The sequence below is a fragment of the Phocoena sinus genome, chromosome 2, assembly GCF_008692025.1.
Source record: "Phocoena sinus isolate mPhoSin1 chromosome 2, mPhoSin1.pri, whole genome shotgun sequence".
Taxonomy (NCBI): domain Eukaryota; kingdom Metazoa; phylum Chordata; class Mammalia; order Artiodactyla; family Phocoenidae; genus Phocoena; species Phocoena sinus.
Window position 1 is genome coordinate 56,141,107 of NC_045764.1, and position 26,845 is coordinate 56,167,951.

Genomic DNA, 26,845 nt, shown 5'->3' on the forward strand with positions numbered 1-26,845 from the left:
TCTAGTTCTGTGAAAAATGCCATTGATAGTTTGATAGGGATTGCACTGAATCTATAGATTGCTTTGGGTAATATAGTCATTTTTACAATGTTGATTCTTCCAATCCAAGAATATGGTATATCTCGCCATCTGTTTTTTATCATCTATTTTCTTTTATCTTTTATTTTATAGTTTTCTGCGTACAGGTCTTTTGTCTCCTTAGGTAGGTTTATTCCTAGGCATTTTATTCTTTTGTTGCAATGGTAAATAAGATTGCTTCCTTAATTTCTTTTTCAGGTTTTTCATCATTAGTGTATAGGAATGCAAGTGATTTTTGTTCATTAACTTTGTATCCTGCTACTTAACCAAATTCATTGATTAGCTCTAGTAGTTTTCTGGTAATACCTTTAGGATTCTCTATGTATAGTATCATGTCATCTGCAAACAGTGACAGTTTTACTTCTTCTTTTCACATTTGGATTCCTTTTATTTTTTTTCATCTCTGAGTGCTGTGCTTAAAACTCCCAAAACCATGCTGAATAATAGTGGTGAGAGTGGGCAACTTGTCTTGTTCCTGATCTTAGTGGAAATGATGTCAGTTTTTCCCCATTGAGAAAGATGTTGGCTGAGGGTTTATCATATATGGCCTTTATTATGTTGATGAAAGTTCCCTCTATGCCTACTTTCTGGAGAGTTTTTTTCATAAATGGGTATTGAGTTTTGTTGAAAGATTTGTCTGCATCTATTGAGATGATCATATGGTTTTTATCCTTCAATTTTTTAATATGGTGTATCACATTTATTGATTTGCATATATTGAGGAATCCTTGCATTCCTGGGATAAACCCAACTTCATCATGGTTATGATCCTTCTAATGTGCTGATGGATTCTGTTTGCTAGTATTTTGTTGAAGATATTTGCATCTATGTTCATCAGAGGTATTGGCCTGTAGTTTTCATTTTTTTTAACATCTTTGTCTGGTTTTGTAACACCGTTAAGGTGATGGTGGCCTCATAAAGTGAGTTTGGGAGTGTTCCTCCCTCTGCTATATTTTGGAAAAGTTTGAGAAGGATAGGTGTTAGCTCTTCTCTAACTGTTAATTCTTAGGTAGAATTCGCCTGTGAATCCATCTGGTCCTGGGCTTTTGTTTGTTGGAAGATTTTTTTTTTTTTTTTTTTTTTTTTTTTTTTTTTTTTTTATGCGTTACGCGGGCCTCTCACTGTTGTGGCCTCTCCCGTTGCGGAGGACAGGCTCCGGACGCGCAGGCTCAGCGGCCATGGCTCACGGGCCCAGCCGCTCCGCGGCATGTGGGATCCTCCCAGACCGGGGCACGAACCCGCGTCCCCTGCATCGGCAGGCGGACTCTCAACCACTGCGCCACCAGGGAAGCCCTGTTGGAAGATTTTTAATACCAGTTTTAATGTCAGTGCTTATGATTGGTCCGTTTATATTTTCTATTTCTTCCTGGTTCAGTCTCAGAAGGTTGTTCTTTTCTAAGAATTTGTCCATTTTTTCCAGGTTGTCCAATTTATTGGCATATAGTTGCTTGTACTAATCTCTGATGGATTTCTTCAGTATCCGTTGTTACTTCTCCTTTTTCATTTCTAATTTTATTGATTTGATTCTTCTCCCTCTTTTTCTTGATGAGTCTGGCTAATGGTTTATCAATATTGTTCATCTTCTCAAAGGTGCAGCTTTTAGTTTTATTGATCTTTGTTATCATTTCCATCATTTCTTTTTCATTTATTTATGATCTGATCTTTATGATTTCTTTCCTTCTGTTAACTTTGGGTTATTTTTTGTCCTCTTGCCTCTAATTGCTTTAGGTGTAAGATTAGGTTGTTTATTTGAGATTTTTCTTGTTTGTTGAGGTAGGATTGTATTGCTATAAACTTCCCTATTTGAACTGCTTTTGCTGCATCCCATAGGTTTTGGGTCATTGTGTTTCATTGTCATTTGTTTCTAGGTATTTTTAAATATCTTTTTTGATATCTTCATTGATCTCTTGATTATTTAGTAGCGTACTGTTTAGCTTCCATGTGTTTGTATTTTTTACAGTTTTTTTCCCCCTGCATCTGATATCTAGGCTCATAGCATTGTGGTTGGAAAAGATACTTGATACGATTTCAAATTTTCTTAAATTTACCAAGGCCTGATTTGTGACCCAAGATATGATCTATCCTGGAGAATGTTCCATGAGCTCTTGAGAAGAATGTCTATTCTCTTGGTTTTGGATAGAATGTCCTATAAATATCAATTAAGTCCATGTGTTTAATGTATTATTTAAAGCTTGTTTTTCCTTATTTATTTTCATTTTGGATGATCTGTCCATTGGTGAAATTAGGTTTTAAAGTCCCCTACTATGATTGTGTTACTATTGATTTCCCCTTTTATGGCTGTTAACATTTTCTTTATGTATTGAGGTGCTCCTATGTTGGGAGCACAAATATTTACAATTGTTATATCTTCTTCTTCGATATATCCCTTGATATTTATGTAGTGTTCTTCTTTGTCTCTTGTGATTGTCTTTAATTTAAAGTCTATTGTGTCTGATATGAGCATTGCTACTCCAGCTTTCTTTGATTGCCATTTGCATGGAATATCATTTTCCATCCCCTCACTTTCAATCTGTATGTGTCACTAGGTCTGCAGTTGGTGTCTTCTAGACAGCATATATACAGGTCTTGTTTTTGTTCATTCATCCAGTCTATATGTTTTGGTTGGAGGATTTAATCCATTTACATTTAAGGTAATTATCAATATGTATGTTCTGATTACCATTTTCTTAATTGTTTTGGATTTGTTATTGTAGGTCTTTTCCTTCTCTTGTGTTTCTTGCCTAAAGAAGTTCATTTAGCATTTGTTGTAAAGCTGGTAAGGTGGTGCTGAATTCTCTTAGTTTTTCCTTGTCTGTAAAGGTTTCAATTTCTCTGTTGAGTCTGAATGAGATCCTTAGTGGGTAGAGTAATCTTGGTTGTAAGTTTTTCCCTTTCATCACTTTAATATGTCCTGCCACACCCTTCTGGCCTGCAGAGATTCTGCTGCAAGATCAGCTGTTAACCTTATGGGGATTCCCTTGTGTGTTATTTGTTGCTTTTCCCTTGTTGCTTTTCATATTTTTTCTTTGTATTTAATTTTTCATAGTTTGATTAATATGTGTCTTGGCATGTTTCTCCTTGGATTTATCCTGTATGGGACTCTCTGTGCTATGTGGACTTCATTTGACTATTTCCTTTCCCATATTATGGAAGTTTTCAAATATAATCTCTTCATATATTTTCTCTTCTTCTTCTGGACGCCTATAGTTCGAATGTTGGTGCGTTTAACATTGTCCTAGGGGTCTCTGAGGCTATTCTAAATTCTTTTCATTCTTTTTTCTTTATTCTGCTCTGTGGTAGTTATTTCCACTATTTTGTCTTCCAGGTCACTTATCCGTCCTTCTACCTTAGTTATTCTGCTATTGATCCCTTCTAGAGAATTTTAAATTTCATTTATTGTGTTTTTCATCATTGTTTGTTTGTTCTTTAGTTCTTCTAGGTCCTTATTAAACGTTTCTTGTATTTTCTCCATTCTATTTCCAAGATTTTGGATCACCTTTACAATCATTACTCTGAATTGTTTTTCAGGTAGACTGCCTATTTCCTCTTCATTTGTTTCTTCTGGTGGGTTTTTACCTTGCTCCTTCATCTGCTGTGTGTTTCTTTATCTTCTCATTTTGCTTAACTTATTGTGTTTGGGGTCTCCTTTTTGCAGTCTGCTTGTTCGTAATTCCCATTGTTTTTGGTGTCTGCCCCCAGTTGGTAAGGTTGGTTCAGTGGGTTTCATCAGCTTCCTGGTGGAGGGGACTGGTTCCTGTGTTCTGGTGGATGAAGCTGGATCTCGTCTTTCTGGTAGGCAGGACCATGTCTGGTGGTGCGTTTCAGGGTGTCTGTGACATTATTATGATTTTAGGCAGCCTCTTTTCTAATGGGTGGGGTTGTGTTCCTGTCTTTCTAGTTGTTTGGCATGGGGTGTATGGCACTGCAGCTTGATGGTCATTGAGTGGAGCTGGGTCTTAGCATTGAGACGGGGATCTCTGGGAGAGCTCTCACCATGGATTGATATTACGTGGGTCAGGAGGCCTCTGGTTGTCCAATGTCCTGAACTTGGCTCTCCTACGTCATAGGCTCAGGCATGACACCCGGTTGGAGCACCAAGGCCCTGTCAGCCACATGGCTTAGAAAAAAAGGGAGAAAAGAAAGAAAGAAAGAAAGAAAAGAAAAGAAAATAAAGTTATTAAAATAAAAAGATAAAAAATATTATTAAAATAAAAATATTAAAACGTACTTTAAAAAAAAAGAAGAGAGCAACCAAACCAGTAAACAAATCCACGAATGATAACAAGCACTAAAAACTAAACTAAGATAAACATATACATCAGAAATTAGTCACTCACATACAGCAAATCCCTCATCTACAGTTGCTCCCAAAGTTTACTGCCTCCATTTTGGGATGACTCATTGTCTGTTCAGGTATTCCACAGATGCAGGTTACATCAATTTGATTGTGGAGATTTAGTCCACTGTTTCTGAAGCTGCATGGAGAAATTTCCCTTTCTCTTCTTTGTTTGCACAGCTCCTGGGGTTCAGCTTTGGATTTGGCACTGCCTCTGCATATAGGTCACCCTCTGAAGTCTGTTCTTCACCCAGACAAGAGGGGTTAAAGTAGCAGCTGTTTAGGGGGTTGAGGCTCACTCAGACCACTGGGAAGGAGGGGTAGGGAATGCGGGTCGAGCCTGTGGTGGCAGAGGCCAGCATGATGTTGCAACAGCCTGAGGCATGCCATTTGTTCTCCCAGGGAACTTGTCCCTGGATCATTGGACCCTGGCAGTGGTGGGCTGCACAGTCTCCCGGGATGGGAGTTGTGGATAGTGACCTGTGCTTGCACACAGGCTTCTTGCTGGCTGCAACAGCAGCCTTAGCGTTTCACACCCGTCTCTGTTGTCCATGCTGATAGCCATGGCTCACACTTATCTCTGGAGCTCTTTTATGCAGTGTTCTGAATCCTCTCTCCTCACGCACCCCGATACAATGGTCTTTTGCCTCTTAGGCAGTTCCAGACTTTTTTCCAGACTCCCTCCCAGCTAGCTGTGGCACACTAGCCCTCTCTAGGCTATGTTCATGCAGCCAACCCCAGTCCTGTCCCTGCGATATGACTTCTGACGCCTAAGCCCCAGCTCCTAGCCCCCACCCATCCCAGTGGGTGAGAAGACAATCCTCTCAGGCTGGTGAGTGCCGGTTTGCACTGATCCTCTGTGCGGGAATCTCTCTGCTTTGCTCTCTGCACCCTGTTGCTGCACTCTCCTCCATGGCTCCAAGTCTTCCCCCTCCACCCACCGTCCACTCCACCAGTGAAGAGGATTCATAGTGTGTGGAAACTCTTCCTCCTTCACAGCTCCTTCCCATAAGTGTAGGTCCTGTCCTTATTATTTTGTCTCTGTTTTTTTTTCTTTTGCCCTACCCTGATATGTGGGGAGTTTCTTGCCTTTTGGGAAGTATAAGGTCTTCTGCCAGCATTCAGTAGGTGTTCTGTAGGAGTTGTTCCACATGTAGATGTGTTTTTGATGTATTTGTGGGGAGGAAGGGGATCTCCATGTCTTACTCCTCCGCCATCTTGAAGATCCTCCCATACTTTATTTTCCTGAGAAATTTCACATTCAATAATCAGTGTGAATAAAGCAATGAATTTAGACAACTATTTTTTACAAAGATGTTTATCATTGTGTTGCTTTAAATTAAAAAAATTAAAAATGAGTCAGTAGTGTTGTACAATAATTTTAAATGATGTTCCTGTAGAATGTTCTGAGTCATCAAAGTCTAGTGGTCTAGACAGCATCAGAATGCAGGGTATTAATTATGGCACAAGAGTAAACACCTGATGGAATTGCACAGAGCAGGCAAGATAGAAACAATCAACTCTGTTATTGCTATGTTACAGTTTACAGGGGCAAAGATTCTTTACTAACGTAAGCAACTTACTCAAGAATCCCTTGCTCTATGACCCACAAAGCTAGGTTAATCTGTGTCCCTTCCATTCACATAACCCTTAACCTAGTCATTAGTACTACATACAAAAGAATACATTTCAGATAAATAAGAGGAAATAAATTAAATGGCATTTGGAAGCCTCAGTTCAGACAGAGGAGGAGTATCAAACTACTGCCCACTAATAGGAACTATTTCGGACCTAAAATGTTTAAAGTAAAATCATATATAATTACTGTTTATCCATAAAATTACTGTAATTATATTTTGAAAATATAATATAAAAATATTATAATATAAAAATAATATAAATATATATAAATATAAAAAAATAATATAAAGAAAACCTCACTATTCTCCAAACAAAGTTATCTTTGAGGTCTTCATTCATCACTTGGTTTTAGAGTGACAGTAATCAATAGAAAGCAAGTTACATGGAGAGAGTGGAATTTCCAAACTTTATTTGATTAATTCTGACTTAATGTCCATATAATGATTTACACTAAGCAGAACCAAATGTAGAAAAGACTGTTGAAAAATCCAGTTTCTCTGAATAAGAACATTTGGTGAGAGGGAGTATCACTGATGAGTGAATGGTGCAGTTCTTTGATTGGCTTTTAGTTCTAAAACATACCATGATCTAAAGCCCCTAGATTTACATTCCAGCTGGATAAAAAAACTTGAATTGACAACAATAGAGCACTTGTCTTTTCAGAAGCCCTCAAGGGTTTTAAAGAATCCAAAATGAGAGTAAAAGTTTATTAACATTGTTTCTTCATTTTGACAAAATAGTGGGGTAGAAGTAGAAAAACACATAGGTTTTTCTATGGGGTTTCAGCTTGGAAATGAGCTGAAATGACTTAACAGAAACAAAAAAGCAAAAGGTTTATGTCTCAAGCTGCAAATCCATTTGAGGAAACTACTCAGGGAATATCATCTGAAAAGATTAGAATAAACATAGCATAGATTGAGAATAATATTTCTCCCCACTGACCACAATTCATGGAGCATTGGGCAGAGTACACAGAAGGGTTTTCTTCACTTGTGGGGGACAATTATATCTAGACTGGGAACTGATCTGATCTACCCTAAAAAAAATCTTTAAAATCTAAGTAGAGATAGTCCCTGACTTACAATGATTAGACTTAAATATTTTTGAACTTATGATGGTGCAAAGGCAACACACATTCAGTAGAAAAAATACTTCAAATTTTGAATGATCTTTTCCTGGGTTAGTAATATGTGGTACAATATTCCCTCATGATGCTGGGCAGTCATGTGCTTACAAAGGTAAATAATTGACAAAATTACACCATTCTGTACCCACAAAACCATTCTGTTTTTCACTTTAAGTATGATATTCAGTAAATTGCATGAGATTTTCAATAATTTATTTTAACATAGGCTTTGTATTAGATTATTTTGCACAACTGTAGGCTAATTTAAGTGACTGAACACTTTTAAGGTAGGCTGGGCCAAGCTATGATGTTTGGTAGGTTGAGTGTATTGAATGAATTTTCAATATATGATACTGTCAACTTATGATGAGTTTATCAGGACACAACCCCAATCTAAGTGGAGGATGATCTGTAATTCAACTCAATCCAAAAATATCTCAATCAAGAATAAAAAGACTGAATATTTAGTAGTTCTGACAAGATAATATTCAAAATGTCTGTCATCCAATACCAGACAAACAAGAAAATGCAACACACAATGAGGAGAAAATCAATTAATTGAAAATGATTTGCAGGAAATTTCCTGGATATCTAGTGGTTAGGACCCGGTGCTCTCACTGCCTGGGCCTGGGTTTTTTCCCTGGTTGGGGAACTAAAATCCAGCAAGTCATGAAGCAGCCAAGAAAGAAAGAAATTGATCCAGAACTGACACAAATACTAGAATTATCAGGAAAAAATGGTAGAACAGTTATTATAACTGTATTCCATGTATTGAAAACTTAGGGAGAGACATTGAAGGTATACAAAAAGATGAAAATTAAGCTTCTAGGGCTGGAACCTATAATGTGACATTTGTTCCCCCCCCCCCTTGGACTACAGTGGCTAGAAAGTGAAAAAAAAAACTTGGAGAAAATATTTTCTTTTTTTATTAATTATTATTGGAGCATAGTTGCTTTACAATGTTGCATTAGTTTCTGCTTTACACCAAGGTTAATCAGCTATATGTATAGATATATCCCCTCTTTTTTGGATTTACTTCCCATTTAGGTCGCCACAGAGCACTGAGTAGAGTTCCCTGTGCTATACAGTAGATTCTCTTTAGTTATCTATTTTATACATAGTAGTGTATATATGTAAATCTCTATCTCCCAATTCATCCCGCCTTACGTTACCACTGTGGTATCCATGTTTGTTCCCTACATCTGTGTCTCTATTTCTGCTTTGCAAATTACTTCATCTGTACCATTTTTCTGGATAATACATATAAGCAATATTATACAATATTTGATTTTCTCTTTCTGACTTACTTCACTTTGTATGACATTCTGTAGATCCATCCAAGTCTCTACAAATGGCACAATTTTGCTGCTTTTTAAGGCTGAGTAATATGCCATTGTATATATATACCACATCTTCTTTATCCATTCTTCTGTTGATGGACATTTAGGTTACTTCTCTGTCCTGGCTATTGTAAATAGTGCTGCAATGAACAATGGGGTGCACGTATATTTTGGAATTGTGCCTTTCTCCAGGTATATGGCCAGGAGTGGGACTGATGGGTCATATGGTAGTTCTATTTTTAGTTTATTAATGAACCTCCATACTGTTCTCCATAGTGGCTGTACCAATTTACATTCCCACCAACAAGTATAAGAGGGATCCCTTTTCTCTTCACCCTCTCCAGCATTTATTGTTTGCAGATTTTTTTGATGATGGTCATTCTGGCCATTTTCCAATGATGAGAAGGATACCTCATCGTAGTTTGGACTTGCATTGCTCTAATAATTAGTGAGGTTGAGTATTTTCTCATGTGTTTTTTAGCCATCTTCTATGTTCTCTTTGGAGAAATGTCTATTTAGCTCTTCTGCCCAGTATTTGATTGGATGGTTTGTTTGTTTCTTTATTTGTATGTTTTGATATTGAGCTCCACGGGCTATTTCTATATTTTGGAAATTATTTCCCTTGTCAGTTTCTTCATTTGCAAATATTTTCTCCCATGCTGAGTGTTGTCTTTTCATCTTGTTTATGGTTTCCTTTGCTCTGCAAAATATTTTAAGTTTAATAATGTCCCATTTGCATGCTTCACTGGTGGCACAGTGGTTAAGAATCTGCCTGCCAATGCAGGGGACATTGGTTCAATCCCTGGTCCGGGAAGATCACACATGCTGCAGAGCAACTAAGCCTGTGTGCCACAACTACTGAGACTGTGCTCTAGAGCCTGCATACCACAACTACTGAAGCCCACATACTTAGAGGCTGTGCTGTACAACAAGAGATGCCACTGTAATGAGAAACCCGAGCACCACAACAAAGAGCAGCCCCCGCTCGATGCAACAAAAGAAAGCCCATGTGCAGCATTGAAGAACCAATGCAGCCAAAAGTAAATAAATAAATTTATTTTAAAAAATAATGTCCCATTTGTTTTTGTTATTTTTAAATTTTTCATTATACAAGAGAGGGGTCAAAAAGATCTTGCTGTGGTTTATGTCAAAGAGGTTTCTGCATATGTTCTCCTCTAAGAGTTTTATAGTGTCCAGGCTTACCTTTAGGTCTTTAATCCATTTTGAATTTATTTGTGTGTATGGTGTTAGGGAGTGTTCTAATTCCATTCTTTTATATTTAGCTGCCCAGTTTTCCCAGTACCACTTATTGAAGTGACCGTCTTTTCTCCATTGTATATTCTTGCCTCCTTTGTCATAGATTAGGTGACCATAGGTGCATGGGTTTAACTCTGGGCTTTCTATCCTGTTCCATTGATCTATATTTCTGTTGTTGTGCCAATACCATACTGTCTTGATACTGTACCTTTGTGTTATAGTCTGAAGTCTGGAAGCCTGACTCCTCCAGCTCTGTTTTTGTTTCTCAGGATTGATTTGATTATTTGAGATCTTTTGTGTTTCCATACAAATTGTGAATTTTGGTGTCTAATGCTGTGACAAATGCCATTGGTAATTTGACAGGAATTGCATAGAATCTGTAGATTGCTTTGGGTAGTATAGTCATTTTCACAATGTTGATTCTTACAATCCAAGAACATGGTATAGCTCTCCATCTGTTTGTGTTATCTTTGAATTTGTTCATCAGTGTTTTATAGTTTTCTGAGTACAGGTCTTTTCCCTTCTTAGCTAGATTTATTCATATATATGTTATTATTTTTGTTGCAGTGGCAAACGGGATTGTTTCCTTAATTTCTCTTTATCTTTCATTGTTAGTGTATAGGAATACAAGAGATTTATGTGCATTAATTTTGTATCCTGAAATATTACCAGATTCATTGATTAGCTGTAAACATTTTCTGGTGGGACATTTAGGAATTTTTAGGCATAGCATCATGTCATCTATAAATAGTGATAGTTTTACTTCTTTTCCAATTTCGATTCCTTTTATTTCTTTTCCTTCTCTGATGACTGTAGCTAGAATTTCCAAAACTATGTTGAATAACAGTGGTGAGAGTGGACATCCTTGTCTTGCTCCTGATCTTAGAGGAAATGCTTTCAGTTTTTCACCATTGAGAATGATGTTTGCTGTGGCTTTCTTGTATATGACCTTTATTATGTTGACATAGGTTCCCTCTATGCTCACTTTCTGGAGAGATTTTATCATAAATGGGTGTTGAATTTTGTCAAAAGTTTTTCTGCATCTATTGAGATGATCGTATGATTTTTACTCTTCAATTTGTTAATATGGTGTATCACATTGATTGATTTGCATATATTGAAGAATCCTTGCATCCCTGGTATAATTCCCACTTGATCATGGTATACGACCCTTTTAATATGTTGTTGGATTCTGTTTGCTAGTATTTTGTTGAGGATTTTTGCATCTATATTCATCAGTGATATTAGTCTGTAATTTCCTTTTTATGTGATATTTTTGTCTGGTTTTGGTATCAGGGTGATGGTGGCTTTGTAGAACGAGTTTGGGAGTATTCCTCCCATTGCAATTTTTTGGAAGAATTTGAAAAGAATAGTTGTTACTTTTCTCTAAATGTTTGATAGAATGCACCTTTGAAGGCATCTGGTCCTGGACTTTTGTTTGTTGGAAGATTTTTAATTACAGTTTAAATTCATTACCTGTGATTGCTCTGTTTATATTTAATATTTCTTCCTGGTTCAACCTTAGAAATGTGTACCTTTGTAAGAATTTGTCCGTTTTTTCCAGGTTGTCCATATTATTGGAATAGAGTTGCTTGTAGTACTCTCTTATGATCCTTTGTATTTCTGTGGTGTAACTTGTAATTTCTCCTTTTTATTGTAACTTTATTGATTTGAGTCCTCTCCTTTCTTTTCACAATAAGTCTGGCTAAAGATTTATCAATTTTGTTTATCTTCTGAAATAACCAACTTTTAGTTTTATTGATCTTTGCTATTGTTTCCTTAATTTCTATTTTATTTATTTCTGCTCTGATCTTTATAATTTCTTTCCTTCTACTAACTTTGGTTTTGTTTGTTCTTCTTTCTCTAGTTGCTTTAGTTACAAAGCTACATTCTTTATTTGAGATTTTTCTTGTTTCTTGAGGTAGGAGTGTACTGCTATAAACTTCGCTCTTAGAACTGCTTTTACTGCATCCCACAGGTTTTGGATCATTGTGTTTTCATTCTTATTGTCTCTACGGATTTTTTAAATTTCCTCTTTGATTTCTTCAGTGATTTCTTGATTATTTAGTAGCATATGGTTTACCCTCCATGTGTTTCTGTTTTCTACAGTATCTTTCCTGTAATTGATTGTGTTTTTACATCTTTATTGGAGTATAACTGCTTTACAATGGTGTGTTAGTTTCTGATTTATAACAAAGTGAAACAGTTATACATATACATATGTTCCCATATCTCCTCCCTCTTGAGTCTACCTCCCTCCAACCCTCCCTATCCCACTCAACAAGGTGGTCACAAAGCACCGAGCTGATCTCCCTGTGCTATGCGGCTGCTTCCCACTAGCTATCTATATTACGTTTGGTAGTGTACATATGTCCATGCCACTCTCTCACTTTGTCAAAGCTTACCCTTCGCCCTCCCCATATCCAAACTCCATTCTCAAGTAGGTCTGTGTCTTTATTCCCTTCTTACCCCTAGGTTATTCATGACATTTTTTTCCTTAGATTCCATATATATGTGTTAGCATACGGTATTTGTCTTTCTCCTTCTGACTTACTTCACTCTGTATGACAGACTTTACGTCAATCCACCTCACTTCAAATAACTCGATTTCATTTCTATTTATGGCTGAGTAACATTCCATTGTATATATGTGCCACATCTTCTTTATCCATTCATCTGATGATGGACACTTAGGTTGTTTCCATCTCCTGGCTATTGTAAATAGACCTGCAATGAATATTTTGGTACATGACTCTTTTTGAATTATTGCTCTCTCAGGGTACATGCCCACTAGTGGGATTGCTGGGTCATATGGTATTTTTATTTGTAGTTTCTTAAGGAACCTACATACTGTTCTCCATTGTGGCTGTATCGATTCACATTCCCACCAACAATGCAAGAGTGTTCCCTTTTCTCCACACCCTCTCCAGCATTTACTTTTTCTAGAATTATTGATGAAGGCAATTCCGACAGGTGTGAGATGATATCTTATTGTAGTTTTGATTTGCAGTTCTATAATGATTAATGATGTTGAGCTTTCTTTCATGTGTTTGTTGGCAATCTGTATATCTTCTTTGTAGAAATGTCTATTTAGGTCTTCTGCCCATTTATGGATTGGGTTGTTTGTTTTATGGTTATTGAGCTGCATGAGCTGCTTATAAATTTTGGAGATAAATCCCTTGTCAGTTGCTTCATTTGCAAATATTTTCTCCCATTCTGAGGGTTGTCTATAGGTCTTGTTTATGGTTTCCTTTGCTGTGCAAAAGATTTGAAGTTTCATTAGGTCTCATTTGTTCATTCTTGTTTTTATTTCCATTTATCTAGGAGGTGGGTCAAAAAGGATCTTGCTGTGATTTATGTCATAGAGTGTTCTGCTTATGATTTTCTCAAAGAGTTTTATAGTTTCTGGCCCTACATTTAGGTCTTTAATCCATTTTGAGCTTATTATTGTATATGGTGTTAGGGAGTGTTCTAATATACTTTTACATGTACCTGTCCAGTTTTCCCAGCACCACTTATTGAACAGACTGTCCTTTCACACTGTACATTCCTGCCTCCTTTATCAAAGATAAGGTGAAAATATATGTGTGGGTTTATCTCTGGTCTTTCTATCCTGTTCCATTGATCTATCTTTCTGTTTTTGTGCCAGTATCATATAGTCTTGATTACTGTAGCGTTGTAGTAGAGTCTGAAGTCAGGGAGCCTGATTCCTCCAGCTCCGTTTTCCGTTCTCAAGATTGCTTTGGCTATTTGGGGTCTTTTGTGTTTCCATACAAATTGTGAAATTTTTTGTTCTAGTTCTGTTAAAATTGCCAGTGGTAGTTTGATAGGGATTGCATTGAATCTGTAGATTACTTTAGGTAGTAGAGTCATTTTCACAATGTTGATTCTTCCAATCCAAGAACATTGTATATCTCTCCATCTATTTGTATCATCTTTAATTTCTTACATCAGCGTCTTATAATTTTCTGCATACAGGTCTTTCGTCTCCTTAGGTAGGTTTATTCCTAGATATTTTATTCTTTTTGTTGCAATGGTAAGTGGGAGTGTTTTCTTAATTTCCTGTTCAGATTTTTAATCATTAGTGTATAGGAATGCCAGAGATTTCTGTGCATTAATTTTGTATCCTGCTACTTAACCAAATTCATTGATTAGTTCTAGTAGTTTTCTGGTGGCATATTTAGGATTCTCTATGTATAGCATCATGTCATCTGCAAACAGTGACAGCTTTACTTCTTCTTTTCCAATTTGGATTCCTTTTATTTCTTTTTCTTCTCAAACTGCTCTGGCTAAAACTTCCAAAACTATGTTGAATAAGAGTTGTGACAGTGGGCATCCTTGTCTTTTTCCTGATCTTAGTGGAAATGCTTTCAGTTTTTCACCATTTTGGATGATGTTGGCTTTGGCTTTGTCATATATGGTGTTTATTATGTTGAGGAAAGTTCCCTCTATGCCTACTTTCTGCAGGGCTTTTATCATAAATGGGTGTTAAATTTTGTTGAAAGCCTTCTCTGCATCCATTGAGATGATCATGTGGTTTTTCTCCTTCAATTAGTTAATATGGTGTATCACGTTGACTGATTTGCATATATTGAAGAATCCTTGCATTCCTGGAATAAACTCCACTTGATCATGGTGTATGATCCTTTTAATGTGCTGTTGGATTCTGTTTGCTGTATTTTGTTGAGGATTTTTGGATCTAGTTTGATCAGTGATATTGGACTGTAGTTTTCTTTCTTTGTGAAATCCTTGTAGAGTTTCGGTAACAAGGTGATGGTGGCCTCGTAGAATGAGTTTGGGAGTGCTCCTCCCTCTGATATATTTTGGAAGAGTTTGAGAAGGATAGGTGTTAGTTCTTCTCTTAATGTTTCATAGAATTCGCCTGTGAAGCTATCTTGTCCTGGGCTTTTTTTTGTTGGATGATTTTTAATTTCAGCTTCAATTTCAGTGCTTGTGATTGGTCTGTTCATATTTTCTATTTCTTGCTGATTCAGTCTTGGCAAGTTGTGCATTTCTAAGAATTTGTCCATTTCTTCCAGGTTATCCATTTTATTGGCATAGAGTTTTTTGTAGTAATCTCTCATGATCTTTTGTATTTCTGCAGTGTCACTTTTTACTTCTCCTATTTCATTTGTAATTCTATTTATTTGAGTGTTCTTCCTTTTTTTTTTTGATGAGTCTGGCTAATGGTTTAGCAATTTTGCTTATCTTCTCAAAGAACCAGCTTTTAGTTTTATAGATCTTTGCTATTGTTTCCATCATTTCTTTCTTATTTATTTCTGATCTGATCTTTATGATTTCTTTCCTTCTACTAACTTTGGGGTTGTTTTGTTCTTTTTCTCTAATTGCTTTAGGTGCAAGCCTAGGTTATTTATTCGAGATCTTTCCTGTTTCTTCAGGCAAGACTGTTTTGCTATAAACTTCCCTCTTAGAACTTCTTTTGCTGCATCCCATAGATTTTGGGTCATCGTGTCTCCATTGTCACTTGTTTCTAGGTATTTTTCATTTCCTCTTTGATTTCTTCAGTAATCACTTTGTTGTTAAGTAGTGTATTATTTAGCCTCCATGTGTTTGTATTTTTTATAGATCTTTTCCTATAATTGATGTCTAGTCTCATAGCAATGTGGTTGGAAAAGATACTTGATACAATTTCAATTTTCTTAAATATACCAAGGCTTGATTTGTGACCCAAGATATTATCTATCCTGGAGAATGTTCCATGAGCAGTTGAGAAAAATATGTATTTTGCTGTTTGGGGGGGGAAAGTCCTATAAATATCAATTAAGTCCATCTTGTTTAATGTATCATTTGAGCTTGTGCTTCCTTATTTATTTTCATTTTGCATGATCTGTCCATTGGTGAAAGTGGGTGGTTAAAGTTCCCTAATATGAATGTGTTACTGTCGATTGCCCCTTTTATGGCTGTTAGTATTTGCCTTATGTATTGAGGTGCTCCTATGTTGGGTGCATAAATATTTACAATTGTTATATCTTCTTCTTGGCTTGATCCCTTGATCATTATGTAGTGTCCTTCTTTGTCTCTTCTAATAGTCTTTATTTTAACTTCTATTTTGTCTGATATAAAATTGCTACCTTAGCTTTCTTTTGGTTTCCATTTGCATGGACTATCTTTTTCCATCCCCTCACTTTCAGTCTGTATGGGTCTCTAGGTCTGAAGTGCGTCTCTTGTAGACAGCATATATACGGGTCTTGTTTTTGTATCCATTCAGCTAGTCTGTGTCTTTTGGTTGGAGCATTTAATCCATTTACATGTAAGGTAATTTTCCATATGTATGTTCCTATTCCCATTTTCTTAATTGTTTTGGGTTTGTTATTGTAGGTTTTTTCCTTCTCTTGTGTCTCTAGCCTAGAGAAATTCTTTTGATATTGTTTGTAAAGCCGGTTTGGTGGTGCTGATCTCTCTCAGCTTTTGCTTGTCCGTAAAGGTTTTAATTTCTCCATAGAATCTGAATGAGATCCTTGCTGGGTAGAGTAATCTTGGTTGTAGGTTCTTCTCCTTCATCACTTTAAATATGTCCTGCCACTCCCTTCTGGCTTGCAGAGTTTCTGGTGAAAAATCAGCTGTTAACCTTTGGGGATTCCTTGTGTGTTATTTGTTGTTTTTCCCTTGCTGCTTTTAATATGTTTTCTTTGTATTTAATTTTTGACAGTTTGATTAAGATGTGTCTTGGCGTGTTTCTCCTTGGATTTATCCTGTATGGGACTCTCTGTGCTTCCTGGACTTGACTAACTATTTCCTTTCCCATATTAGGGAGTTTTCAACTATAATCTCTTCAAATATTTTCTCAGTCCCTTTCTTTTTCTCCTCTTCTTCTGGAAGCCCTGTAATTCGAATGTTGGTGTGTTAAATGTTGTCCCAGAATTCTCTGAGACAGTCCTCAGTTCTTTTCATTCTTTTTTCTTTATTCTGTTCTGCAGTAGTTTTTTCCACTATTTTATCTTCCAGGTCACTTATCTGTTCTTCTGCCTCAGTTATTCTGCTATTGATCCCATCTAGAGTATTCTTAATTTCATTTATTGTGTTGTTCATCATTGCTTGTCTCATCTTTAGTTCTTCTACGTCATTGTTAAAGGTTTCTTGCATTTTGTTTATTCCATTTCCAAGATTTTGGATCATCTTTCCTATCATTACTCTGAATTCTTTTTCAGGTAAACTTCCTATTTCCTCTTCATTTATTAGGTCTGATGGTTTGTTATCATGCTCTTTCATCTGCTGTGTGCTTTTCTGTCTTCTCATTTTGCTTATCTTAATGTGTTTGGGGTCTCCTTTTTTGCAGGCTGCAGTTTCATAATTCCCGTTGTTTTTGGTGTCTGTCCCCAGTGGCTAAATTTGGTTCAGTGGGTTGTGTAGGCTTCCTGGTTGTGGGGACTAGTACCTGTGTTCTGGTGGATGAGGCTGGATCTTATCTTTCTGGTGGGCAGGTTCACGTCTAGTGGTGTGTTTTGGGGTGTGTGTGGCCTTAGTATGATTTTAGGTAGGCTCTCTGCTAATGGGTGGGATTGTGTTCCTGTCTTGTTAGTTGTTTGGCATAGGGTGTCCAGCACTGTAGCTTGCTGGTCATTGAGTGAAGCTGGGTGCTGGTGTTGAGATGGAGGGCTCTGGGAGATTTTCGCTGTTTGATATTATGTGGTGCTGGGAGGTCTCTTGTGGACTAGTGTCCTGAAGTTGGCTCTCCCACCTCAGAGGCACAGCACTGACTGCTGGCTGCAGCACCAAAATCCTTTCATCCACATGGCTCAGAATAAAATGGGGAAAAAGTAGAAAGAAAGGAAGAAAGAAAGAAAGAGGATAAAATAAAATAAAGATAAAATAATATATAGTTATTAAAATAAAAAATAATTAGTAAGAAAAAAATTTTTTAAAGAAAAAGAAAAAACGGACAGATAGATCCCTAGGACAAATGGTGGAAGCAAAGCTATACAGACAAAATCTCACACAGAAGCATACACGTACACACTCACAAAAAGAGGAAAATGTGAATAAATAATATATCATGCTCCCAAAGTTCACCTCCTCAATTTGGTATGATTCGTTGTCTATTCATGTATTCCACAGATGCAGAGTATATCAAGTTGATTGTGGAGATTTAATCCACTGCTTCTGAGGCTGCTGGGAGAGATTTCCCTTTCTCTCCTTTGTTTGCGTAGCTCCTGGGGCTCAGCTTTGGATTTGGCCCTGCCCCTGCATGTAGGTCGCCGGAGGGCCTCTGTATTTTGCTCAGACAGGATGGGGTTATAGGAGCAGCTGACTCGGGGGCTCTGGCTCACTCAGGCCGTAGGGAGGGATGGGTGTGGTAGCAGGGCAAGCCTGCAGCAGCAGAGACTGGCGGGACATTGGACCAGCCTGAGGCCTGCCTTGCGTTCTCCCGGGGAAGTTGTCCCTGGATCCCGGGACCCTGGCAGTGGCCGGCTACACGGGCTCCCCGGAAGGGGGGTGTGGATAGTGACCTGTGCTGGCACACAGGCTTCTTGGTGGCGGCAGTAGCAGCCTTAGCATCTCATGCCCGTCTATGGTGTCCACACTGTTATTCGCAGCTCGCGCCCATCTCTGGAACTCATTTAAGCAGCGCTCTTAATCCCGTCTCCTCACGCACCAGGAAACAAAGAGGGAAGAAAAAGTCTCTTGCCTCTTCAGGAGGTCCAGACTTTCCCTGGACTCCCTTCCAGCTAGCCGTGGTGCACTAACCCCTTCAGGTTGTGTTCACACCACCAGTCCTCTCCCTGCACTCCGACCAAAGCCCGAGCTTCAGCTCCCAGAACCCTCCCGCCCCAGTGGGTGAGCAGACAAGCCAGTATGGTGAGTGCTGGTCAGCACCGAACCTCTGTGCTGGAATCTCTCTGCTTTGCCCTCTGCACCCCTGTTGCTGTGCTCTCCTCCGTGGCTCCAATGCTTCCCCACTTTGCCACTCACAGTCTCTGCCCACGAAGGGGATTCCTAGTGTGTGGAAACCTTTCCTCCTTCACAGCTCCCTCCCACTGGTGCAGGTCCCATCCCTATTCTTTTGTCTCTGTTTATTCTTTTTTCTTTTGCCCTACCCAGGTACGTGGGGAGTTTCTTGCCTTTTGTGAGGTCTGAGGTCTTCTGCCAGCGTTCAGTAGGTATTCTGTAGGAGTTGTTCCACGTGTAGATGTATTTCTGGTGTATCTGTGGGGAGGAAGGTGATCTCCGTGTCTTACTGTTCCACCATCTTCCCCCTCTCTCCTGTAATTGATTTTTAATATCATAGTTTTGTGGTCACAAAATATGCTTGATATGATTTCAATTTTTTAAAATCTACTGAGGCTTAATTTGTGACCCAAGATGTGATCTATACTGGAGAATGTTTCATGTGCACTTGAGAAGAAAGGGTATTATGCTGTTTTCAGATGCAATGTCCTATAAATAGCAGTTAAATATATCTGGTCTAATGTGTCATTTAAGGCTTGGGTTTCCTTATTAATTTTCTGTCTAGATGATCTGTCCATTTGTGTAAGTGTGGTGTTAAAATCCTCCATTGTTTTTGTGTTACTGTTGATTTCCCATTTTATGGCTCTTAACATTTGCCTTATGTATTGAGGTGTTCCTATGTTGGGTGCAGAAATAATTACAATTGTTATATATTCTTCTTGGATCAATCCCTTGATCATTAGGTAGTGTCCTTCCTTGTCTCTTTTAACAGTCTTCATTTTAAAGCCTATTTTGTCTGATGTGAGTATTGCTTCTCCAGTTTTCTTTTGATTTCTATTTGCATGGAAAATCTTTTTCCACCCCCTCACTTTCAGTCTGTATGTGTCACTAGGTCTGAAGTGGGTCTCTTGTAGACAGCATATATACAGGTCTTGTTTTCGTACCCATTCAGGCAGTCTGTGCCTTTTGGTTGGAGCATTTAATCCATTTACATTTAAGGTAATTATTGATATGTATATTCTCATTGCCATTTTCTTAATTGTTTTGGGTTTTGTAGTTGTTCTGGGTAGATGGAATGATGAGTAATTTTAATTTTCTTCTTCATGCCTTTTTTAAAAACATTTTTATTGGAGTATAATTGCTTTACAATGGTGTTAGTTTCTGCTTTATAACAAAGTGAATCACCTATATATATACTTATATCCCCATAACTCCTGCCTCTTGCACGTCCCTCCCACCCTCCCTATCCCACCCCTCTAGGTGGTCACAAAGCACTTAGCTGACCTCCATGTGCTATGTGGCTGCTTCTCACTAGCTATCTATTTTATATTTGGTAGTGTATATATGTCCATGTCACTCTCTCACTTCATCTCAGCTTACCTGTCCCCTGCCTCATGTCCTCAAGTCCATTCTCTACGTCTGTTTCTTTATTCCTGCCCTGCCACAGGTTTTTAAGGTATTTTTCTTCTCTTGTGTCTCCTGCCTAGAGAAGTTCCTTTAGCGTTTGTTGTAAAGCTGGTTTGGTGGTGCTGAATTCTCTTAGCTTTTGCTTGTCTGTAAAGGTTTTAATTTCTCCACAGAATCTGAATGAGATCCTTGCTGGTAGAGTAATCTTGGTTGTAGGTTATTTCCTTTCATCACCTTAAATATGTCCTGCCACTCCCTTCTGGCTTGCAGAGTTTCTGCTGAAAGATCAGCTGTTAACCTTGTGGGGATTCCCTTGTACGTTATTTGTTGATTTTCCCTTGTTGCTCTTAATATTTTTTCATTGAATTTAATTTTTGATACTTTGATTAATATGTGTCTTAGTGTTTCTCCTTGTCTTTATCCTGTATGGAACTCTCTGCATTTCCTGGACTTGAGTGGCTATTTTTTTTCCCATGTTAGGGAAGCTTTTGACTATAATCTCTTCAAATATTTTCTCAGACCCTTTTTCTTTCTCTTCTTCTGCCACCCCTATAATTCGAATGTTGGTACATTTAATGTTGTCCCAGAAGTGTTTGAGACTGTTTTCATTTCTTTTCATTCTTTTTCCTTTTGGGGGCTCCACAGCAGTTTTTCCACCATTCTGTCTCTGTGCTTACTTATCCATTCTTCTGTCTCAGTTATTCTGCTATTGATTCCTTCTCGTATATTTTTCATTTCAGTTATTGGGTTTTTCATCACTGTTCTTTAGTTCTTCTAGGTCCTTCTGAAACAATTCTTGTATCTTCTCAATCTGTGCCTCCATTCTATTTCCAAGATCTTGGACCACCTTTCCTACTATTATTCTGAATTCTTTTTCAGGTAATTGCCTACTTCCTTTTCATTTGTTTTGGTCTTATGGGTTTTTACCTTGCTGCTTCATCTGCAACATATTTCTCTGTTGTCTCATGTTGTCTAACTTACTGTGTTTGTGGTCTCCTTTCTGCAGGTTGCAGAGTCGTAGTTCCTCTTGCTTCTTGTGTCTGCCGCCTGGTGGGTGGGGTTGGTCCAGTGGCTTGTGTACGTTTCCTGCTAGGAGGGACTGGTGTCTGCACTCTGGTGGTTGGAGCTGAGTCCTGCTCCTTAGATGTATAGGGTGGCATCAGGGTGTGTGTTTTGGGGTGCGTGAGCTTAGTACAACTTTAGGCAGCCTGTATGCTGATGTGTGGGTCTGTGTCCCTGTCTTTCTGGTTGTTTGGCTTGAGGCGTCCATCACTGGAGACTGCAGGCAGTTGGGTGGAGTCTGGTCTTGGTGTCAAGATGGAGACCTCTGGGAAAGCTCTTGCTGATTAATATTCCCTGAGGTGAGGAATTTTCTGGCAGTCCAGCATCCTGGACATGGAACTCCCTCCCCAAGGGATCAAGCCTGACCCCTGATCAGGGAACCAAGACCCCATAAGTCACGTGGTGTAGCCAAAAAAAGGAAAAGAAAACAAATAGACAAACAAAACCTAAGACAAAGAGCAAAAACAAGCAAACAATAACACCAAAAAAAAAGAAACCTGGCAAACAAACTCAAGACAAATGATAAAAACAAAACCAAACAAACAAAAACAAGTAAACAACCAAAAACAGAACCCAAAAATGAAAACAAACAATAAAAACAAAACTAACAGAAAGGAAAAGGAAAACAAAAACTGAAAACAAAAAAGAAAAGAAAGAAAAAATGAAAAAGAACAAAACAAAACAACCCACAAAACAACAACTATGTGAAATAATAGAAAAATTAAAAATATATTTAAAAATTAATAAAAAATAATTTAAAATGAAATGTAAACCAACAGAACTAAGCTATATATATATATGTATATTATATATATATATAATATACATATATATATAATATACATACATATTTTTTCCTTTGGGGCCTCCACCCTCAGAGTCCTTGCCCCTATAGTGAGCCACAGCCAACCTCCACCTCTCTAGGAGGCCCTCCAATACCTCTACATAAGTCTTTGGACATGCTATGGGCACTGAAGGGGAAGCTCAGACTCTGACCTGGCACAACTCCCTCATGTACTTGCCCCCAAAGTCCACAGCTGCTAAACTAGACCAGTCTCAGTTGGGAGCTCTTGTTGTCTATTCAGATATTCTACAGATGCAGGGTTTAGCAAGCTGATCATGGGTATTTAATCTGTGGCTTATGCAGCTACAGGTAGAGATTTCCATTCCTCTTCCTTAGTCATACAGCCTCTGGGGCTCAGCTTTGGATTTGGCTCCACCTCTACATGTGTGTCACCCTCAGGCATCTTTTCCACATCCAGGTGAGATGAGGAAAAAGCAGCAGCTGATTGGAGCACACTTGCTTGCTTAGGCCAGGGAGAAATAAGGTGGCCACAACTAGAGTGCGTACCTTCACTCCGACGGGATCTCCCTCTAGTGCTTGCGGTGGCAGAGACCAGCAGGAAGTTTCAACAGACTGGAGTGTGCTCACTCTAGTGGGAGTTCCTCCCAGTGCCCATGGAGGAAGGGGTTGGGGTGTAGGGAGAGAGTCTTCAATGGCAGTCCCACCCTTTGCACGCCACTCAACAGTGACACCTTGTTTCCAAGCCAGACCCCGCTTCCTCCAGGAGCATTCCCAGCCATGGAACCCCAACCTCCTGTTCCCTCAGGTTGTCTATGCAGCTGAGCTCCACACTCCCGTCCCTTCAGGCCATCTCTGCACAGGCAACAGCAGTCCTCTCTCCAGTCTGCTCTCCTAAGCTCACATTTTAGCACTCAGTCTCCCCCAGCACTAGTGGATTCCCATCTCCTGCTGGGGCATCCAGGGCTGATTCCCAAAGAAGCTTTGGCAGGGGTGGTGCTCAGGACCCTGGAGCCTGTGCAGGCAGATGAGACCTTGGTTTAAGGGGTGGGAAAACATGCTCAGATTAGTGCACTGCCCAGGGAGGCAGGGCCCAGAGAGTGGGAAAGGGCAGGTGTCTCCAATCCCTGGTCTATGTACTGCTACCAGTCCTTGGCCTGTTAGGAACCCAGCCACACAGCAGTTGGCGAGTGGCAGGTGAGTGAACAAAGTTTCATCTCCCACTCCCCATCGCTCCCCATCATTGCATTACCACCTGAACCACACCCTCCACCCACCCACCCCCGCCCCATGTGTGGAAAAACTGTCTTCCATAAAACTGTTCCCTGGTGCCAAAAAAGGTTGGGGACCTCTGGGGAAGGGGATTGCAATGGCAGCTCAACCCCTTGTGCACCACTCAACAAAGGCACCTTGCTTCTACGGTGGCTCAGGCATTTCCTGCAAATTTTCCCCATTGTGGAGCTACTTATTCCCATTCCTTCAGGCTGTCTCTTCACAGCCAACAGCTGTCCCCTCCATGGGTCCACTCTCCAAATCCCACTTTACAGCACCAAACCCCCCTCTTCACCTGGAGACACACAAGTCAGCCTGAGGAACGCAGGCTTGCAGCATAGAATATGTGTGCAAATCTTACTCTGGCTTGCCTTCCACAGACTTGTTGCTGCATTCCCCTCTGATCCGCTGAAGTTCCTTCTCTGTCCCAGGTGATTTCTCTGCCATGAGGGGGTTTATCTGAATATGGGAACCTCTCCTCACCTTCAGCTCCTCGCCAGGGGTGCTGGTAACTTCCTGTTTCCTCTTTTTTTCTTTCTTTCACCTTACCAGATTGTATGGGGATTATTCTTGTTCTTTTAGGTGTCTGAGGTCTTCCACTAGAATTTAGCATGTTTTATGTAAGAATTCTTTCATTTGTAGATGTATTCTTGATGTACTTGTGAGGAGAGGCGAATTTCATGCCTTCCTATTCTTCTGTCTTGACTTCCCCCCCACTTGGAGAAGGTATGTTCAAATAGTATGTTAGATAAGGGTATAGAATACAGAGCATATCATGAATCCCTTCAACTCTAAAAAAAAAAATAAAGTGGCTAAAATGGATAAAGGAGGAAACTGGTTCCCTGACTTCAGACTATAATACAAAGCTACAGTCATCAAAAGAGTATGGTCAAAAGCAACAGCTAGTTCTACCCACCACCAGTCCCACCCATCAGGAAACTTGCACACGCCTCTTAGATAGCTTAATCCACCAGAGGGCAGACAGCAGAATCAAGAAGAACTAAAATCCTGCAACCTGTGGAAGTAAAACCACATTCACAGAAAGACAGACAAGATGAAAAGGCATAGGGCTATGTACCACATGAAGGAACAAGATAAAAGCCCAGAAAAACAACTAAATGAAGTGGAGATATGAAAGCTTCCAGGAAAAGAATTCAGAGTAATGATACTGAAGATGATCCAGTACCTCACAAAAAGAATGGAGGCAAAGATTAAGAAGATGGAAGAAACGTTTAATAAAGCCCTAGAAGAATTAAAGAATAAACAGCTGGAAGAATTAAAGAACAAACACACAAACATGAACGATACAATGACTGAAATGAAAAATATACTAGAAGGAATCAATAGCAGAACGACTGAGGCAAAAGAATGGATAAGTGACCTGGAGGACAGAAAGGTGGAATTCACTGCTGCAGAACAGAATTTTTTTAAAAAATGAAAAAAAATGAAGACAGCCTAAGAGACCTCTGGGACAACATTAAATGCAACAACATTCGCATTATAGGGGTCCCAGAAGGAGAAGAGAGAAAGGACCTGAGAAAATATTTGAAGAGACTATAGTCTAAAACTTCCCTAACATGGGAAAGGAGATCGCCACCAAAGTCCAGGAAGTGTAGAGAGTCCCATACAGGATAAACCCAAGGAGAAACATGCCAAGACACATAATAATCAAATAGGGAAAAATTAAAGACAAAGAAAAATTATTGAAAGCAGCAAGGGAAAAATGACAAATAATATACAAGGGAACTTCCATAAGGTTAATAACAGATTTCTCAGCAGAAACTCTCCAAGCCAGAAGGAGTAGCATGATATACTTAAAGTGATGAAAGGGAAGAACCTACAACCAAGATTACTCTACATGGCAAGGATCTCATTCAGGTTCGATGGAGAAATCAAAAGATTTACAGACAAGCAAAAGCTAAGAGAATTCAGCACCACCAAAGAAGCTCTACAACAAATGCTAAAGGAACATCTCTAAGTGGGAATCACAAGAAAAGAAAATGACCTACAAACACAAACCCAGAATAATTAAGAAAATGGCAATAGGAGCATACATATCAATAATTACCTTAAAAGTGAATTGATTAAATGCTCCAACCAAAAGACACAGGCTTGCTGAATGGATACAAAAACAAGACCCATATATATGCTATCTGCAAGAGACCCACTTCAGACCTAAGGACACATTCAGACTGAAAGTGAGGGGATGGATAAAGATATTACATGCAAATGGAAATCAAAAGAAAGATGGAGTAGCAATACTCACATCAGATAAAATAGACTTTAAATTAAGAATGTTACAAGAGACAAGGAAGGACACTACATAATGATCAAGGGATCAATCCAAGAAGAAGATATAACAATTATAAGTATATATGCACCCAACATAGGAGCACCTCAATACATAAGGCAACTGCTAACAGCTATAAAAGAGGAAATCAACACTAACACAATAATAGTGGGGGAATTTAACACCTCACTTATACCAATGGACAGATCATGCAAACAGAACATTAATAAGGAAACACAATCTTTAAATGACAAAATAGACCAGATACCTTTAATTGATATTTATAGGACATGCCATCCAAAAACAGCAGATTACACTTTATTCTCAAGTGTGCATGGGACAGTCTCCAGGATAGATCACAACTTGAGACACAAATCAAGCTTCAGTAAATTTAAGGAAATTGAAATAATATCAAGCATCTTTTCTGACCACAACTCTATGAGATTAGACATCAATTACAGAGAAAAAATGTAAAAAAACACAAACACATGGAGGCTAACCACTACATTACTAAGTAACCAAGAGATCACTGAAGAAATCAAAGAGGAAATCAAAAAATACCTAGAGACAAATGACAATGACAACACGTTGATCCAAAACCTATGAGATGCAGCAAAAAGAGTTCAAAGAGGGAGGTTTATAGCAATACAATCATACCACACGAAACAAGAAAAATCTAAAATAAACACTAACCTTACACCAAAAGGAACTAGAGAAAGATGAAGAAACAAGACTCAAATTTAGCAGAAGGAAAGAAATCTTAAAGGTCAGAGCAGAAATAAATGAAATAGAAACAAAGAAACCAATAGCAAAGATCAACAAAACTAAAAGCTGGTTCTTTGAGAAGATAAAAGAAAATTGATAAACCATTAGCCATACTCATCAAGAAAAAAGAGGGAGAGGACTCAAATCAATAAAATTAAAAGTGAAAAAGAAGTTACAACAGGGGGACCTGGCCTGAGGAGCAGGGGCGGGAACTTTGAGGCTAGGGCGGCACGAAAGAGAATTTACTACTGAATATCTTCTTTACAGAAGAGAAACTGAGGCATAGGAAGTGAAGTGACTGAGTGAGAGGTAGGACTCAGACAATTGATGTTAGTAAATTAACCCTGCAAGGAGACTGTTAGACTGTGGTGGCTCTAGTGATGCGGCTGCCTACTTAAACCAACCAAAATCTAAGCCTGTCAACGCCTCAGGGTGACGAAAACTGCTGAGGACAACCAGTCACAAACCACCAACTAGGCTTTAAAGCCATAGTGAATCAGTCATTTCCTTGCTTTGCTTCTGCCCTTTTAAAATAAACATCTCTGCAGCTCCTGTGGCTGGA

The 26,845-nt window shown here is 38.7% G+C and overlaps 1 long non-coding RNA gene across 1 annotated transcript in view; it reads right to left on the reverse strand.

Annotated features, from left to right (window-relative positions):
• Positions 1-5,592: 5,592 nt before the first annotated feature.
• The window catches only part of LOC116749511, a 52,031-nt gene continuing 30,778 nt past the window's right edge, over positions 5,593-26,845 (reverse strand). Inside the window, exon 3 of the long non-coding RNA XR_004348629.1 lies at positions 5,593-5,659. This is a non-coding gene — a long non-coding RNA (uncharacterized LOC116749511). The remainder of the gene's footprint in view (positions 5,660-26,845) is intronic.